The sequence below is a fragment of the Pinus tabuliformis genome, chromosome 2_1, assembly GCF_031772625.1.
Source record: "Pinus tabuliformis cultivar Carrire ecotype Pingquan chromosome 2_1, CPIR1, whole genome shotgun sequence".
Taxonomy (NCBI): Eukaryota; Viridiplantae; Streptophyta; class Pinopsida; order Pinales; family Pinaceae; genus Pinus; species Pinus tabuliformis.
The window spans coordinates 609,219,152-609,236,347 of NC_142299.1; the positions used below are offsets into that span (position 1 = coordinate 609,219,152).

General features: G+C 39.0%; 1 protein-coding gene across 9 annotated transcripts in view; it reads right to left on the minus strand.

The window, feature by feature from the left end:
* Nucleotides 1–17,196, minus strand: part of LOC149201974 (pre-mRNA-processing protein 40A-like) — a 441,059-nt gene that overhangs the window by 327,685 nt on the left and 96,178 nt on the right. The gene's annotated exons all lie outside the window — the stretch shown is intronic.

The window sequence follows — 17,196 nt, forward strand, 5'->3', positions numbered from 1 at the left end:
TTTTTTTTCCCTTTTGTTTTAAGGACAATTGTTTGTAAGGCTAAAGTTTAACAAATACCCATTCTCCAATTTCAATTTCTCTTTTTGTTCTGTTTCAGTGAACCTGTTGCTCAATTTCTTGCAATATTTAGATTTTCCTTTAGTGCTTGGAAGACTTTTTGGGTTTTTTCTAATTGATCTTTAACTACTGTAAGTTTTGTCTCAATAATGGCAAGGTCCTTCCATTTAGGACATTCATAACCCTACAGAGCTTGAAATGGACGCATTTTCGCTGAAGTGTCGTAAGTAGAATTGTACCACCATTTGGCGAGATGTAGCCATTGAGCCCACTTATTTTGTTTGTCTGTTGCATAACAACGTAAGTAGGCTTCTAAACATTTACTGACAACTTATATTTGACCGTCTATTTGAGGATGGTATGTTGAACTCATATTGAGGAAGGTTCCTATAGGTTTGAAAAATTCCTTCAAAAAATTTCCTTTGAATTTGGCATCTTTATCGCTAACAATGACTTTGGAAACCTGTGTAGTTTCTAAACATTCTTGAAAAATATCTCAGTGATTTGCTTTGTTGAGTTTGATTTCTTCATTCCTATAAAGTGTGCATACTTCGTGATTCTGTCAATTCTGACGTGCATTATAGTAGGTTTTAAATAAACCTACATGTCCAACTGGCAGTGAATCATGGGATTCTTTGAGAACTTTGGCTTCAAATTTGGAATTTGGACTTGAGTAAATTCTTTCCTTGTACCACAAAATATCGTTTTTGCATTCAAATTTTGAATTCTAAGGAGGTTATTGATTATAGCACTTGTTTCTGTATCTTTTGCATACACCAAATTTCATTAAGCCATTCTGGGACTACAACCAAAATTGTAAGTAATGATGATTCTTTGTCTTTCCTCGATAGAGCATTTCCTACTACATTGTCTTTCCCTTTCTTATGTAATATATCCATGTCAAAGGCAACAATTTTTTCAATTCATTTTTGTTGTTCTGTAGCAAGTGTTTTCTGTCAGAGGAGTTGTTGAAGACTATTATGGTATGTTCATATAAAGAACTTACTTCCCAAAATATATTGCCTCCACTTGGCTAGCGCATGCATAATGGCGAGCATTTCCTTGTTGTATGTAGACTTGAGATATTCTTGCTTGTTGAGGTTCCTGCTTTCAAATGTGATTGGATGACCATCCTGCATCAGTACTGCTCCTATTCCAAAACCTAAAGCATCGCATTCAATTACAAAAGGCTTTGAAAAGTTTGGAGTTGTTAATACATGAGCATTGGACATAATTTCTTTTAAGTCTTCAAAGCACTTTTTTGCCTTATCATCCCATTGAAATGAGTTCTTTTTCAAAAGGTTTGTTAGGGGTGCGGATATATGAGCATAGTTTCGAATAAACCTTCAATAGTATCCAGTCAACCCTAAGAATCCTCTTAATTTGGAGATGTTAATTGGTCTGGGCCATTCTTTTATAGCTTTGATCTTATTAGGATCTACTTTTATTCCTTCCTTGGATATTATGTGTCTGAGGTATTCTACTTCTTCATTCCCAAAGGGGCACTTGGACATCTTTGCGTAAAACTGATGTTTTTCCAATATAGTGAGGACTTGCTCCAAGTGTTGTAGATGCTCCTTCCATGTTTTACTATAGATTAGAATATCATCAAAGAACACTAACACAAGCTTCCTTAACTATGGACGGAATACCTCATTCATGGTAGCCTGGAAGGTTGTTGGGGCATTAGTTAATCTGAACGGCATTACCTTAAATTCATAATGACCTTCATGCATTCGAAAGGCAGTCTTCGCTATGTCCTCTAGCCTTATTCTGATTTGGTAGCATCCCGATCTCAAGTCCAATTTTGAAAGGTACCTAGCTCCATGAAGTTCATCTAGCATTTTGTCTATAAAAGGAATCGGGAACTTGTTCTTAATTGTTATCTTGTTCAGCCCTCGATAATCTATGCATAGTCTAAAGGATCCATCCTTCTTTCAGACTAAAACCACCGGAGTAGCGTAAGGGCTTCTACTTTTTGTGATGATTTCACATTTTAAAAGATCTTGGAATAATCTTTCGATTTTAGTTTTTTGATGATGTGGATACCTATATGGCTTGATGTTGACAGGGTTTGACCCTGATTTAACTTTGATTATGTGCTCAATTTCTTTTTAAGGGGGCATCTTCGTAGGAAGATCTTGGAACACCTTTTGGTGTTTTTGAATCAGTTCCTAAATTTCATGTGGTTCTTCACTAACCAATCTAGAAGCCATCATCTCCATTTGATGACATTGCACTACATACGTTGGTGCTCCTTTCCGGATCAGCTTCATCATCTGGTATGATGATACAATTTGATTCTGAGGGGGTTGGAAACCATATAACTTGTATTCCAACCCCTCCCATCTAAACTTTATAAATTGATTTTGATGGTTGGCAGAGTAAATGCCTAGGGTTTGTAGCCATTAAATACCTAGGACCACATCCACTCCTCCTAGAGGTATAGTGTAGAACGGAGATTCTAGATTGTAGTCTTGAATCTGCAATTTGACCTTATGGCATTTCCCTATTTTTTCAATTTTCTTTCTAACAGCTAACATCACTTTCATGTTGGGCATTGGATATGTGAAAATGTTGAGCCTTTTCGCCATATTAGAGTCCAAAAGGTTGTGTGTGTTGTTGGTATCTATTAGAACCATTACATTGCTCTTTTTGATATGTCCTTTTAACTTTAATGTCTAGGGCTGAGATATACCTGTCATCGCTGAGAACGACACTTGCAAAATATTCTCGCTATCTAATTCTGTAGAAAAATGCGGAGAATCTTCAACTTCTTCTACATTTGATTCTTCACTCTTTGAATCAATGGTTGCTTCACATGTATACAGGTTAGAATCCCATTTCTACATTTGATTCTTCACTCTAAATCAATGATTGCTTCACATGTATAATGGTCTCTTTTCCTTTAACACATTTACATTTAGAATCCCATTTTTTTCCACAATGTTTGCACTTACCCTCTTTCATTCTTTGTGTTTCCAAATTAGTTTTTCTTTCTTCACATCGTTGTGGTGGAACATCCTTTGTATTATCCATGTTAGCAGTTTGGGGAAATCTTTGTCTCGAATATACTCTTTCAACTTTTGCCAATTGTATTCTTTTGAGCTTCTTTTTTGCAGCTTTTGCTTTCTATCTTGTTTCTTCTATAGAAGTGATGTCCTGAAGCTTAAGTTCATCCTGTAGATGTGGTTTAAGTCCCGTGATGTATGATTGAATAAGATGTCTCTGATAACCCAGGTACTCGTGTAGATAGAGTTTCCCATTCTCTAGTGTATTCGTCCACATCTCCTTTTTGTTGCAGCCTAGCGAGTGTCGAGAAGTACTCTTCTTCTTTGACACCTTGGACCCTCTTAAAGAATGCATTTTTGAATTTCCTCCAATTGATAGCAAGCATCGTTTTCTTCCACCACATATACCAATTATATGTTTCACCTTCCATTTGCATAGATGCATGTCTGATCTTTTCATCGTCATTGTCAATACTATAAATTTCGAAATATTCTTCCGCTTTATTGAACCATGCAACACTGTATTTCTCGTTACCGTCAAATTTGGAGAGCTCAAGTTTTACTCTACAATGATATGTAGAAATTGTTGGGGTGAACAAGGGCTATTGATTCGAGAGTTGCATATTTCAGTATTGATTCAAGAGTTGCATATTTTGAAAATCTGTTTTACTATTTTGCTATGTTACCAGGATTCGGATACGGACCCGGATACGGACCCGGATACGGATCCGCCAGTTTTTTGAAAATGCAAGATCCGGATACGGCAAGGATACGTCACGTACAAAATATATATATATATATATATATTTAAATTTTAAAAAACACTTTAGAGCTATTAATTAAATAGTAGACAGTGGACACTTTATAATTATTAATTATAGAACATATATCTATATGATATACATGCTAGAGATGACAAATATCATAATATGAACTTTATAAAAAATCATTATTAAAGATATATAATATATATTATAACTTTATATTATATAAGAGGGAACAATAAAATATATATTAATATTAAATAAAGAGAATGCTAATATACTATTGTTATAAATCTACCATTTGTTGTTATATAATATAATAATTATAATACTATTTGGCATTTGATGTAATTAGTAAATTACTAATAGTTATAAATTGACTATATAATAGAATTTTGAATATTTCATAACTATAAAATTTAAATTGACTAAATAATACTAAATAGTTAACTGTTATATATATAGTCTATAGAATGTCATTCACTGTTATATAAACAATAATACCATTTGGCATTTGAATTTTGCAGGCCTTTAAAAACAAAATAAAAAAATCGACTATTTGGCATTTGCCTTTAAAAACAAAAACAAAAAAATTAAAATCGACCATTTGGCATTTGCGACTATACAATCCACCATTTGGCATTTGCGGGCCTTTAAAAAAAACAAAAAAACATACAATCGACCTTCCAAATAAAACAAAAAAAAAATATAAAAAACCGGACCATTTGTTGTGTATTTTATATGACATTTGAAAAAATAAAATTTTAACCTGTCAGCTGAGCAGCAACGGCAGCAACGAGGCGGTGGCTGAGCACGGTGGCTAAGCGTTGCTGGCTGGGGCAACGACTGACTGACGGCAGCGTGGGGACAACGGCTGACTGACGGCAGCGTTCCTGGCTGGCTGGGGACGCATACGTATTTTAGCCGTATTTTGGCGGATCCGGATCCGGATCCGGTTCAGATCCGCGGAACCGCCATTCTTCACCCTCTCGATGCCGGATCCGGTAACTTAGCTATTTTGTTGATTGCGAATGGAAGATGCTTTTGGAGATTCTGGGGTATGACATGGATCTGCTGAATTAGATGTCTTTGAAGGATCATGGTGTTGAGTAGCTTCATTATTCTGGGGTAGTTGATCAGATGTAATTTTCAATTCTTCACAAATAGAGTTCAACATCACCATTGCTTCATTATGAGCCATTATTGTTGCATTATGATTTCGATCCACCTTATTTAAAAGGATTGCATGATCCCTTTTAAATTCATTACGATTATGTTCGAGCCTATTCTCTATTCTCTTCGTTGTGCCTGGAGCCCCTCGATTTTTTCAGCGTGTCTGGTGTTATCACCAAAAAATTGATCATCTACCCTAATTTACTAGATGGATCGAAGTACACCATGTAAAGCCAATTTTACCATAGTAAAATTGGTTTCACTGTGAGAAATTATCTAATAAACCACCTTTATTAAGTAATTTATAGTTAAACCCATGAAGAATAGTTAAATAAATCACTATTTATTTGATTTTCTTCTAGGAATAATTAATTAAACCATTGTTTTATTATTATTCCTTGTCAAATTTGACCCAATCATGAAAAATAAACAGATAAATCATTATTTATCTTATTTTTCTCTAAGAATAATTAATTAATCACTAATTAATTATTATTCTTTGTTAAATTTGACTAAATCTCTTAGGAATAATTAAATAAATCCTTATTTGTTTATTATTCCTTAACTAATTCCTTGAGATGATAAATAAATCATTTATTTATTTATTATTTCTAAATAAAAGTTTAAATATTTTTTCCCTCCTAAACAAATATAATAAAATATTCCAAGTGGTTATTCCAAGAATGGGATCAATAATATTTTATTATTGCTCATTATTCGAGGATAACTAAATTTTGGAAAACCAATCAAAAATCCAGAAGAAATCTGGATAAAAGGCACATCTGTGACTTGGCGCTGCGCATCGGGGTCTGGAGCTACGCTTGTGCCACAAAGCGCTGCGCTTTGGTGTCTGGTGCTACATTTTGCTATAAACTGCCAAAACGTCTTTTACATGACCTGTAACTTAAAAAAAAAAAATCATCCATCTAATCTTCATTTGTTGGATTGTCCTCTGGTAAACAAATTATAGTTTTAATTTGTTAGCAATTTTGGCTGATCTTTGTTTTGGGAATTGAAAGTAGGAACAAAACAGTTGATACAAGTTTTTATACGCTGAGACTACATCAGACTACATCACAAACCAGCAGGGACCTAAAAGGGGTTCAGAAGAGGGAAACTGCTAGGTTAAGGGAAACGATGGAGGCTTAGCCCACTGTCACCACAACTAAGTCTACTTGCTCTTTACGGACTTTCACTGATGGGAAGATTCCCAGTAGTGTAGGGATCAGTCGTAAAGAGTATGTCAATGGATAGGTGGAAAATGACCCTAGAAACCCTTTCCCAAGGATGGAGTGAAGAATGGAATGTGCTTGCTCTTTAAGCAGGGGACTTGGTCCTCCATGGGGTAAGGGGTGAGGATTGGAGGGTTGAGGGAGAAGGAATAGGCTTATAGACAAGGTTCTCAATCCCTATAATCCTTAAGAAATTTGGATTCCCAAAGTCGATGTTTCCCAAATAGTACCACCCTAGAACCAAAGTCGATGTTTCCCAAATAGTACCACCCTAGAACCAAATGATCAATAAAGGAGCTCCCACAGGACTAAGATCCAAGGGTAACATCCAAAAGAGATCAAGGGGACAAGAGCACAAACTAAGCCCACCCTTTCTGTCAAATCCCCCATCAATCCATACCCAGAAGTTTCCATGATAAGTAAACCCAATACTCAATTACCAAATGACCAGACATACCTTTAGATTCGGGAGGCCCACCTTCAAACATATGAGCAATACAGGTCAAATCCCCCATCAATCCATACCCAGAAGTTTCCATGATAAGTAAACCCAATACTCAATTACCAAATGACCAGACATACCTTTAGATTCGGGAGGCCCACCTTCAAACATATGAGCAATACAGGTGGGTGAGGGACCACATGGTTGGCTCAAGTGGCAGAGAAATGGCACAACGAGCTAGTATGAGGCTGCAAGGGGTTGTTGGCTGTCGTTTGAGGTTCATCATAGAGAAAAATTTCTCTTGGGGATATCACCAATGAAGTGGTGGGTAACATTTCGCTCCAACTAGGACATGATCTCTCGAAGAAGTGGATGAGGCTACTCGAATGGGAGATCATGAGAACTCTAGCAATCTCTTGGTCACCATAGATTTGTTATCTGCACATGTCAAAGATCAAAGCCATGGGGCAACATGTTTTTCACGATGTCTTATGATCACCCATGCTTAATGTTAGCCCATAAACCAACAAGAAAATAAAATATGCAAATATGCATCTATCTACCATGAGAAAAATCGTATGATGTTATTTCTAATGCATAAATCAGCATGCGATGCACCCTACTCTACCATGCATATGATACAATGTCAAGTGCTAGACATAATCATAGACCCAATGCAACCAACATGTCAATTGATCAATACAAGAATGCATGCTTCCATGATTAATTTTGCAATGGACTTGACAATATAAATGGGAATAATGATGTGAGGAGTTATGGGGGCTGGAGGAGGGAAAACAGGAAACCCATATTATAGAGAAAGGAACCCTAGAAAAAGGGAAAGACATCAACCAAGAAGATTGAATTTGGTCTTCTAACCAGGAGATAGAAATGTCAACGATCATGTACATGAATCTTTGATGAAGAGTTATCTCAGACCTATCATCCTTAGGGTAAGGAGTGAAAGATTCAGACATATTTAGGATGATAGTATTTTGGTCGTTGGGAAAACAAGAAGTGGACTCATCAATGTACCTAGGGAAAAACCATGATTCCTGGTTCTTCACAAGGGAAATCAGTTCTTCATCAAGACTAGGGGAATGAACATCGTCACAAACATCTATTTCCAAGGTAGGGGTAGAACACTCAAACATGGAGAAAAACCCTTTATCGATGGCATGGCCTAGGGATAAATCTTCCTCAATTTCTTCTATATTAGAGTCATCATAATTTCCCATAATCTTGGAAGGCTCTTCTTTTATTGAATCACCTTGGAACATAAAGAAAAGACCTTTCCAATCACCAGGAAGTGGCGGAGCATTTTCTTCTTCCCTACACTCATTCTTATGGTCTTGAGGAACCATGGGGTCTTCATTTATATAATCATACCTAACTCCCCAATCAACAGCCCCAAAGTCACTCGTAGGTTCTCTGTTTATTTGACTATCATGATCTTCCTCAGAATCATCAAATTCTTCACTATATAGTTGGTGTTGGTTAGAATGTCATTCACTCCCTTCTTTAAACAAGGAGGATTTTTCCTCCTTCATTCGTTCTCGAAGAATGATCTCCAAGGTATTTACTACATGATTTCAAATAAATGCCTCAAGAAGAAGGTCATCGGTAGGATTCTCTTTATATATACTCTTTGTGTTACGGAGCCTTTCCGATTGCTCACAATAGTGGGAGAAAATCTCTTGAGAGTCATATGTGGCCATCAATTTCTTGCAAGACTTTTCATATTCCATCATCCATTCTTGCAATGCCTAAGGGCCCTTGGGGTTGAGATCTTCCTCATCATCTTTAAAGGATATACTTTCCAATTCATGAGTCTCTCTCTTGGCATTATTATTAAAGTATGCATCAATAAGAGGCCCTTCTTCAAACATAAAACCATATTCAATAACTTCCTCCTCTCGAAGGGCCATATCTAACATTTGGGATATGTCTTCATGAGATTGGAAACTCGGCCCTTCATGCAACAAGAACTGCATAATCAACATCGGAAGAGAAGGAATGCTTTTAGGTTTACATGATTCAAACCAATCAGTATTTGGGGCAATGGATAGGACAAACAATTCCATTTGGTCACAAGGTTGAGTTATATTTTGCTTTGAAAGGTACCTTATGAACCTTACCACATGATTGGTTGCAGAATGTTGATCCCCATCGAACATTGGCATATTCTTCATGGATTTCGATGAAGGGCATCTTGGAGTCCCTGTCATATCTATGGCAGGAAAATATGTGGTCAACATGTTGTTGGGTCCTTAATGACATGGGAGTCACCAAGGTGAATGAAATTGCCTTAACAAATGCTTGCTTCACCCTACAAGCATTGACTTTGAAGTTCAATGAAGAACTAGGGCTTTGTTCTTCCAATGGAGTCACCAATAATGATATGTCAATATGTCGTATAGGGAACAAAACACACATTTCGTGTCCCCAGCAACGGCACCAAAAATGTTACCACTCAAACCATCAAGGGACCTAAAAAGGGTTCCTAAGAGGGAAAATGCCAGGTTAAGGGCAAAGGTGGAGGCTTAGCCCCCTATCACCACAACTAAGTCTCCCTGCTCTTTACAGATTTTCACTGATGGGAGGAGTCCCGGTAGTGTAGGGATCACTCGTAACGTGACCCTGGAAACCCTTTCGCAAGGATGGAGTGAAGAATGGAACTTGCTTGCTCTTTAAGCAAGGGACTTGGTCCTCCAGGGGTAAGGGGTGAGGATTGGCGGGTTGAGGGAGAAGGAATAGGCTTATAGACAAGTTTTCTCAATCCCTATAATCCTTGGGAAACTTGGGTTCCCAAATGGTCCTTACAAATAATCTTTATTGAGAAGTGGGACCACACGAGGCCAAGTGGACCCAACCCAGGCACAGAGATGGAATGCAACAACCAATGATGTTCTTATTCTGGACAAGGTGAAGGGAAAGGACCAAACAAGAATATTTACTTCAAAAGGTTGAATTGATCCTGTTGAGGTCTAGCCTTGGGGATGCTCAGGCAAAATTTGCTCCTAGAGCTAGGGCTTGGGATTCCCGGAGATTCCACCGTTAGAATTGCCTCAAATTTGGAGGAGAGGGAGGGAACACACCAACGCAGTAGCCTATAGGAGATCAAAGTTTTTCCTTAGGTCAATTCTCGGGAAGTTGATGCCTTAGGTGACCTTTGAGGCCTAGACCTAGGAAAAGTGGTAAAAGGTGAAAAAGGTGAAGGAGATGACCACACTTTTTAGGGAACAGTGCCTAATTCACTTGGGGATATGGAGTCAAGGATGATGGTGATTAAGAACTCGGCTTCTTCATCAAGGAGGCCCGGAAAGTTAGTTTCATCCAATGTTGAGAGAAAGAAAAGAAAAGTGGCCTTCAAACATTTATGATTCAAAGCAAATGATGCAAGCTTATCGAAACAAATAATTTCTAGGACATTTCCTTCATATAACATTGGCCCATACATTAAATTAGCTAAAACATGCTTAATTGCGCATTTCAATTCTGCGGCAACTAGCCCTAATTTTAGCAGTATGCAGCAACAAGAATAACAACATTAAAATTTACTTACAACATTATAGAGTATATCCAATCAGCATTTCATTTGCAAGACAAAGCTCCAAGACAAGAAAAATAGCCCAAATCCATACATCAAAATTCATCCATCTCCAAAAATATCCTCCAAGGAAAAAATGTGAAGTTCTCGATGATTAGAGAGATCCCCAAGTCAAGTGATGATCCAAATGAATGTATCTAACATCAATATATAGCCTCTTAAGGAGTTCGAATTAGCCTATGGGCCTACAATAGCCCCTAATGATAAAATAATGTCTCTCATCTCTTTATGGTTTATGCATTGGTAGTTGTTTGATGAAGAAGAACAATGATAACCTAAGTAAAAGAAGATCCTAATCTAAAGAAGTAAAAAGCACTCACAAGCAAAGTTACTAATAGAAGAGAAATCACTTAATCTCTATGCATGAGATTTCTCAACATGGTTTCAGAGCTAAGGTTTCTAAGTCAAGGAAGGGCATCTTATCAAGGGACACTCAAGGATCAAATCTCAAGGAAGGCATCAAAGCGAAGATCATCTTGAAGTCAAAAGAAGCATCATAACCCTAGATCAAAGAAGTCTACAAAGAAGTATTGGGATCATCATCAAGAGGAAGAAGGCCAAAACCCTACATCTACTCAAGTTAAAGTGTTTTGAAGACTAAACATCCAAAGGAAGCTAGATCAAAAAGCGATGTCATCTCACTCTCTGTGGGATCAAGGATCATTCTTGAAGAAAACTACCTTCATCAAGGAGAAGTTTTCTATCCTCTATATCATCATCAACATCAAGAAAGCAGCAAGAAGAAGGGCTCCAAATGCAGTTGACAAGCAAGGTTTTGAACAGGTGGATGAGACCGCTCTTGATGGTTGTTTTGGGCACGTGTGAGGGAAGTATTGCAATTCACCAAGCCCATTTATAGCATGATTCGTTTCGCAGATATAGATAAGCCAGTGATTAGGGAGGTGTATAAGCATATGGATAGCATTTTGGGGCAAATAAATTGTTCAGGAAAATGATCCCAACTTGTATACAATGATTCACAATTGTGTGTGTGCACGGTGGAATAAGCTTAATGTTCCACTACATGCCTTGGCGTATATCCCTATGCCAAAATACTACTCTCCATCTTGGTTGGGCCAACCTACACCTAGGGGTGGGGTTAGGATCAAACCCCATACAGATCCAGAGGTATCTAAAGGATATATGGTAGCAATAGACAAGTTGGTACCTAGTGTTGTCACTTTAAATGGCACCCGTAGCACAAGTGCTTCGGGAGACATAGAAAGCTTCCTAGAGACAACCTCTGGGTTGATTGTAGACTAGTGCCTAGGACATCTTAGATAGAGGAGTGCATGGAAGATTTTCAAGAGGGGCTTTCAGTTGCACTCCAATTGTCACGTAGTTGGAAAAAGAGGATAAAGGGGGCTTGGTTCAATAAGCCTTTATGAAGGTAAACTCAAGCCAATACATGGGTCCAAATGCTTAGGGGATAAATCGGGCTAATCACGAGGAATGTTTGGTTCTGGTGGCCGACACACAACAATGAGCAGCTTAATATTGAAGTTGTAGTAAAGGTGGAGAGGAGGAGAGAAAGGAGGGAAACAGATGCGTAGGGTTGTAAACAAACAAAATCCTAAGCAACAATGTTCCAGCAGAAATATGGAAGAGGGAGGAGGTGGAATGGTAGAAACAGTGGAGCGCTAATTAAGGTTTCATGCCAGATATATCATGGGTACCTCTATCGCCAAACAGCATGAGTAAATTTGGCCTCACACGAGTACTACAGGTTAACCAAATAACATAAGTAAATATGTCTTGTACACATGTAGTGCAGGTTACAGACTAACAGAAGTAACTCTGCCTTAACCATAGGGACGGTTCGGTTATTTAGCAGCCTAGATAAATCCATGAATCAGAGAGAAATCGGCTGCTTCATTACACTATTTCAGAGAAAGGAAAACATAAATGAAATGAGATTTACAAAGAGGAAACATATTGCGCATTAATCTGCTTGGAATCACCATAATCGTTTCATTAATACTTGGAGGGTCCAAATAACCAATCCATAACATTCAGCAGTGTATCGCTCTAGTCCCTCATGAACAGGCAATTAGAACCAAAATGGAATCACAGAATTTGGACCACTGTGGATGCAAAATTTCGGAACCTTGGTTAAGAGTCTCTTCCCCCTATTTATACAGAGAAGGGGAGCCTTGAATCAACATCTACAAAATATCTCAGCCAGGGCCAGCTGTCTGATTAACTAGTTGTCTCGACCTGCGATAGCTATACTACCCAAAAAAATGATTTCCAAGGATCTGATTCCTTTCTTGAAAACAAACAGAAATTATAGAATAATGAAAAGAAAAGGAAAACGGAAAGATGATGGAGGAAGTATCCCACTATTGTCCCTGTGAAGGCCCCTGATCAGGCCATGTCTCTGCCACAATGAGTCCCTCTAGCTGCTCAACTGGTCCTTGTCGATTTCACCTTCGCTGCATGAGTCGCCCGTTCTTCAAAACTAGGAGCGGTCAACTATCAGTTTAATGCCACAGTACAGAAGCAGAGGTCGCCTGGGCGGTACTTCGCCTTCCTTTTGCATGGAGCACCATGCTAGATCATCAAGTCCTCCCGAGTGTTGATTTGAGATAGCATCAGATGTGCTCTAGACATGAAAATTGGTGGAGAGGCTAAATCACATGAGATCTCCATGACCAAGAAATGGTTTGGAGAAATTCCACCCGGTTAGAAAGATATTAAAATAAATAATATTTTTAATGGAGTTCCTGAGTCTAAACTTAGGAAAATTAAAATATTAATGGGTATTAATATAAAACTGGGTGAGAATGTTCTAAATGACATGGATCAAGCCAAATCTAATCTTAGTCATTAATTGGAGATTTAAATTCGGTCGTTGAAGACTCAACAGAAAAGTATAAGAGGAGGCTTGAGAGTCAGTTGGAGATACACCAAGTTGATCAGCCAGTTTGATTTTCTGGAGCGGGGTTTGCTGAGAGAAATCGAACAAGTGATCTGATTTGCAGCAAGGGGCAGTGAGTGCATAGCAGAGAGGCAGAGATAGTGTCGGAGGATCAGCGCAGTGACAGAGGAGGCTACGAGTGCTAGCAGGAGCCATGCAAAGGCCCAGAGAGACTGCGCAGTGGCTGGCAGGGCCTATGTAGGTGATGCAGAAGTCCAAGGAGCCGCCGATGCAGGAGGTTTCAGATCTACGCAGAGGCCAGGAGGGCTGACGTAGAGCCTCAGAGAAGCGTTGGAAGGAATTTCGTGGAGCAGACTTGCTAAATATCTGCTTCTAAAGAGAGGTATTACTGCCAGATAGATATCTATGTTAGGTGAGCCAGTTTGGCACCCTAGTTGTACTCAAGAAAGTTGCTTAATAATAAAACCCTCAGAACTGATGCACCGGTTTTCCCAAGTTGGGTTTTTCCAGGGACGATTGTCCAAAAATAACGGTGTCCCTTGTGTGTTTGTCTTAATCAATGAATGTATTGAATTGATTTATAATGAGCAATAAAGCTCAATAAATAATACAATTGTATTTATAGAAACAGCAAGTTACTACTAAGAAAGTAGAAACAACAAGTTTCTTCTAAGAATATAGAAACAGCAAGTTTCTAACAAGAAACGGCTAATTACAATCATAGATGAGCATTAAACATTAAAATAGCATTATGCTAATACCCTCCCTTAATGCTCAATCTATTTACAACACCTATAGATCCTCATAATTTTACAAACTTATCAGGACCAAGAGGCTTGGTGAAGATGTTTGCTGGCTGCTCCGTTGTGGGAACATATAGCAACTGAATGGATCCGTCTTCAACAAGCTGTCGAACGTAGTGACAATGAGTTTCCACATGCTTTGTTCGTTCATGGAAGACTGGATTCTTAGTGAGTTTGAGTACTCCCTGATTATCACAGAACAAGGGAGTAGGACTTGCCTGGGAAACATGCATATCTGGAAGCATACGTCTAAGCCAAATTGCCTCGCAAGATGCCTTAACTGCTGTCGAATACTCTACTTCTGTCGAGGAGAGAGCCACTGCCTGCTGCTTCTTACTAGCCCATGTGACAGCGTCGGATCCCAGACTAAACACATACCCAGCTGTAGATTTACGGTCATCAACCGAACCAGCCCAGTCTGAATCTGTGTAACCACTGAGTGTAGGATCTGAACTCCGAGTGTACAGAAGTCCATAATCAGGAGTGCCTCTTACATAATGCAGCACACGCTTTGCTGCTATCCAATGATCAGCCTTAGGAGCTGACATGAAGCGTGAAATGTAGCTCACTGCAAAACTGATATCAGGTCGAGTGGCAGTAAGGTAGATGAGGCTGCCCACTAACTGCCTGAATAAAGTTTCATCCACAAGTGGTGAGGATGACTGAGCTGAAAGTTTGAGCCCTAGTTCCATAGGAGTCGTGGTCAGTTTGCAATCCTGCATTCTGAACCTGTCCACAAGATTTCTGGCATACTTGGACTGAGAGAGAAAGATGTTGTTCTAAGTCTGCCAGACTTCCACCCCTAAATAGTAATGAAGAAGTCCCAAATCTGTCATATCAAAAGTGTTGCACAAATCCTGTTTGATCCCATGGATCAAATGTGCTGAACTGCCAGTAATGATAAGATCATCCACATAGACAACCACAAACAGAATATCATCACCAGTATGTTTGATATATAGGTTTGCATCAGATGGACTCCGCTGAAAACCACGATCTGTTAGGTACTAATCAATTTTCATGTACCAAGCCCGAGGGGCTTGTTTCAGACCATAGAGTGCTTTGACTAATCTACAAACTTTTTGTTCTTAACCAGCGACCTTGAATCCTGGAGGCTGTGTCATGCAAACTTCTTCCTGTAAGTCACCATTCAGAAAAGCACTCTTTACATCCATCTGATGGACTTTCCAACTGAACTACGCCGCTAAGGCAAGGACAAACTGTATGGTACTCATCTTCGCTATAGGAGCAAAGGTCTCCTCATAGTCTATCCCTTCCTTCTATGAGAATCCTCGAGCAACAAGGCGAGCCTTATACTTGTCGAGGGTCCCGTCAGCTTTGTATTTCACTTTATACACCCATTTGCAGCGAATGGGCTTCTTCCCTGTAGGAAGATTAGAAAGGGTCCAAGTGTGATTCTTCTGAAGACTCTGGAATTCTGCTTCCATAGCCTGTTCCCACTCAAGTATACCCTTAGCCTCTGAATAGGTTTGAGCAATGTTGCACGAAGCGGGAGCGAAGCGGAAGTGCGAAGCGGAAGCGCGGAGCGCGGAAGCGTCATTTTCCAAAAATCTAGGAAGCGAAGCGTCCGCGGAAGCGTCTGCTATATATATATATTTTTTTATATTTTTTTGCATTTATACTCAAAACAAACATCCCAAATACCAAATTAATTGTAGAAGACATGAAAACATGCATATTTTTGCATAAATCAAGATAGATATGGCATCCATGATTCCATTGTAGTTACTAGTATGTACAACAATCATCTATATTCTAGCTATTACAAACATACATCAAATTTTTAAGCATTACATGAATTTAGCAATTCAATTGTAAAATTAAATGGGAAAATTTTGATTTAAGCATTACATAATATCATCGAAACTCTGAAGTGCCTTGATCGAATTTCTATGTATGTGATGCAAAGTCCTTATCCTTCTAATATCATTGTTATGCGTCAAGATTTTGACAGTGAAACCTTCTCACCGAACCCTTATCATTGAGACTGTGTTAGGTACCAAGATCTTCTTATTGTGATGAAAACTTTCTCACTGTTGTGATACCAAATTTGTATCACTGTAGTTATACCAAAATCTATTGATGACTGTTCTTACTGTTGAGGCACCAAGACTGTGGTAGCACAAAACCTTTAATCTGCATTACCTTACTGTGGTACCCAAATTTTATTTCAGAGATAATTCGAGTTTCTGTGACTGCATCACTGCACTGAAGTGTGATCACTGTAATATCACCGAAGTGTGATCACTGTAATAGCATCGAAATCAAGGTAGCATCGAAACTGTGATAGGAATAACATTGAGTCACTGTTATACATAACAGAACTGTCTCCATTGCAATCTGCATTCATTGTGATACATAACAAAATTGAACCCAATCTTCAACGCAATCTTCTATGAGATCCGAGATAGTAATCTCAGTCATATCACCGAAACTGCTCTCTAAAATCCTTACCCGAATCCCAGGAAGCGCATTAAAATTTTGGAATCGCGCTTCGGAAAAAATGGAATCGCGCTTCCTAGGGCGCTTCCGGAACGCTTCCGTACGGGACGCGATTCCGGCCTAGGATCCGGGGGGGAGGGGGCGCTTCCTGCAACACTGGGTTTGAGGCTCAAAAACACTGTGTAAGTTAGCCATAAGAGCAAAATTTATTGTAGGCTGTTGTTTGCTCTTATTTCGGGAAGTTCTACCTTCAAGGAGCTCATTATCCCGGAGATCACTAATAGTTTTAGCCCACCATTTAGGCCGGAGAGTAGAAGAACCAATATCAAGAGTAGGTGGAGGAGGCTCAGGAATAACAGGAGCAGCAAGAGGAGGATTATTTTTCGGAGGAAGCTCAAGTAGTGCATCATCAAAAACTGATGCTACATCATCCCTCCCATCAGGTGGACCTAGCAGAAGAAGAACATTGTGAGGATGATCCTCAGAGGGAGGAGACTGAAAGAACCCTCTGTCTTCATCAAACACTACTACCCGACTGAAGCTAAGACGACCAGTGTCTATATCTATCAGACTATAGGCCTTGTGGTGATCATTGTCCCCTGTCATCATGAGTGTCTGGCTTTTGGAATCCAACTTAGAGCGCTTAGCAGCTGGAATCCAAACATATGCAATCGAGCCAAACACTTTGAGGTGACTGATCTAAGGCTTACGGCCAGACCAAACCTCTTCTGGAGTCTTCCCTTTAACAGCCTGAGTAGG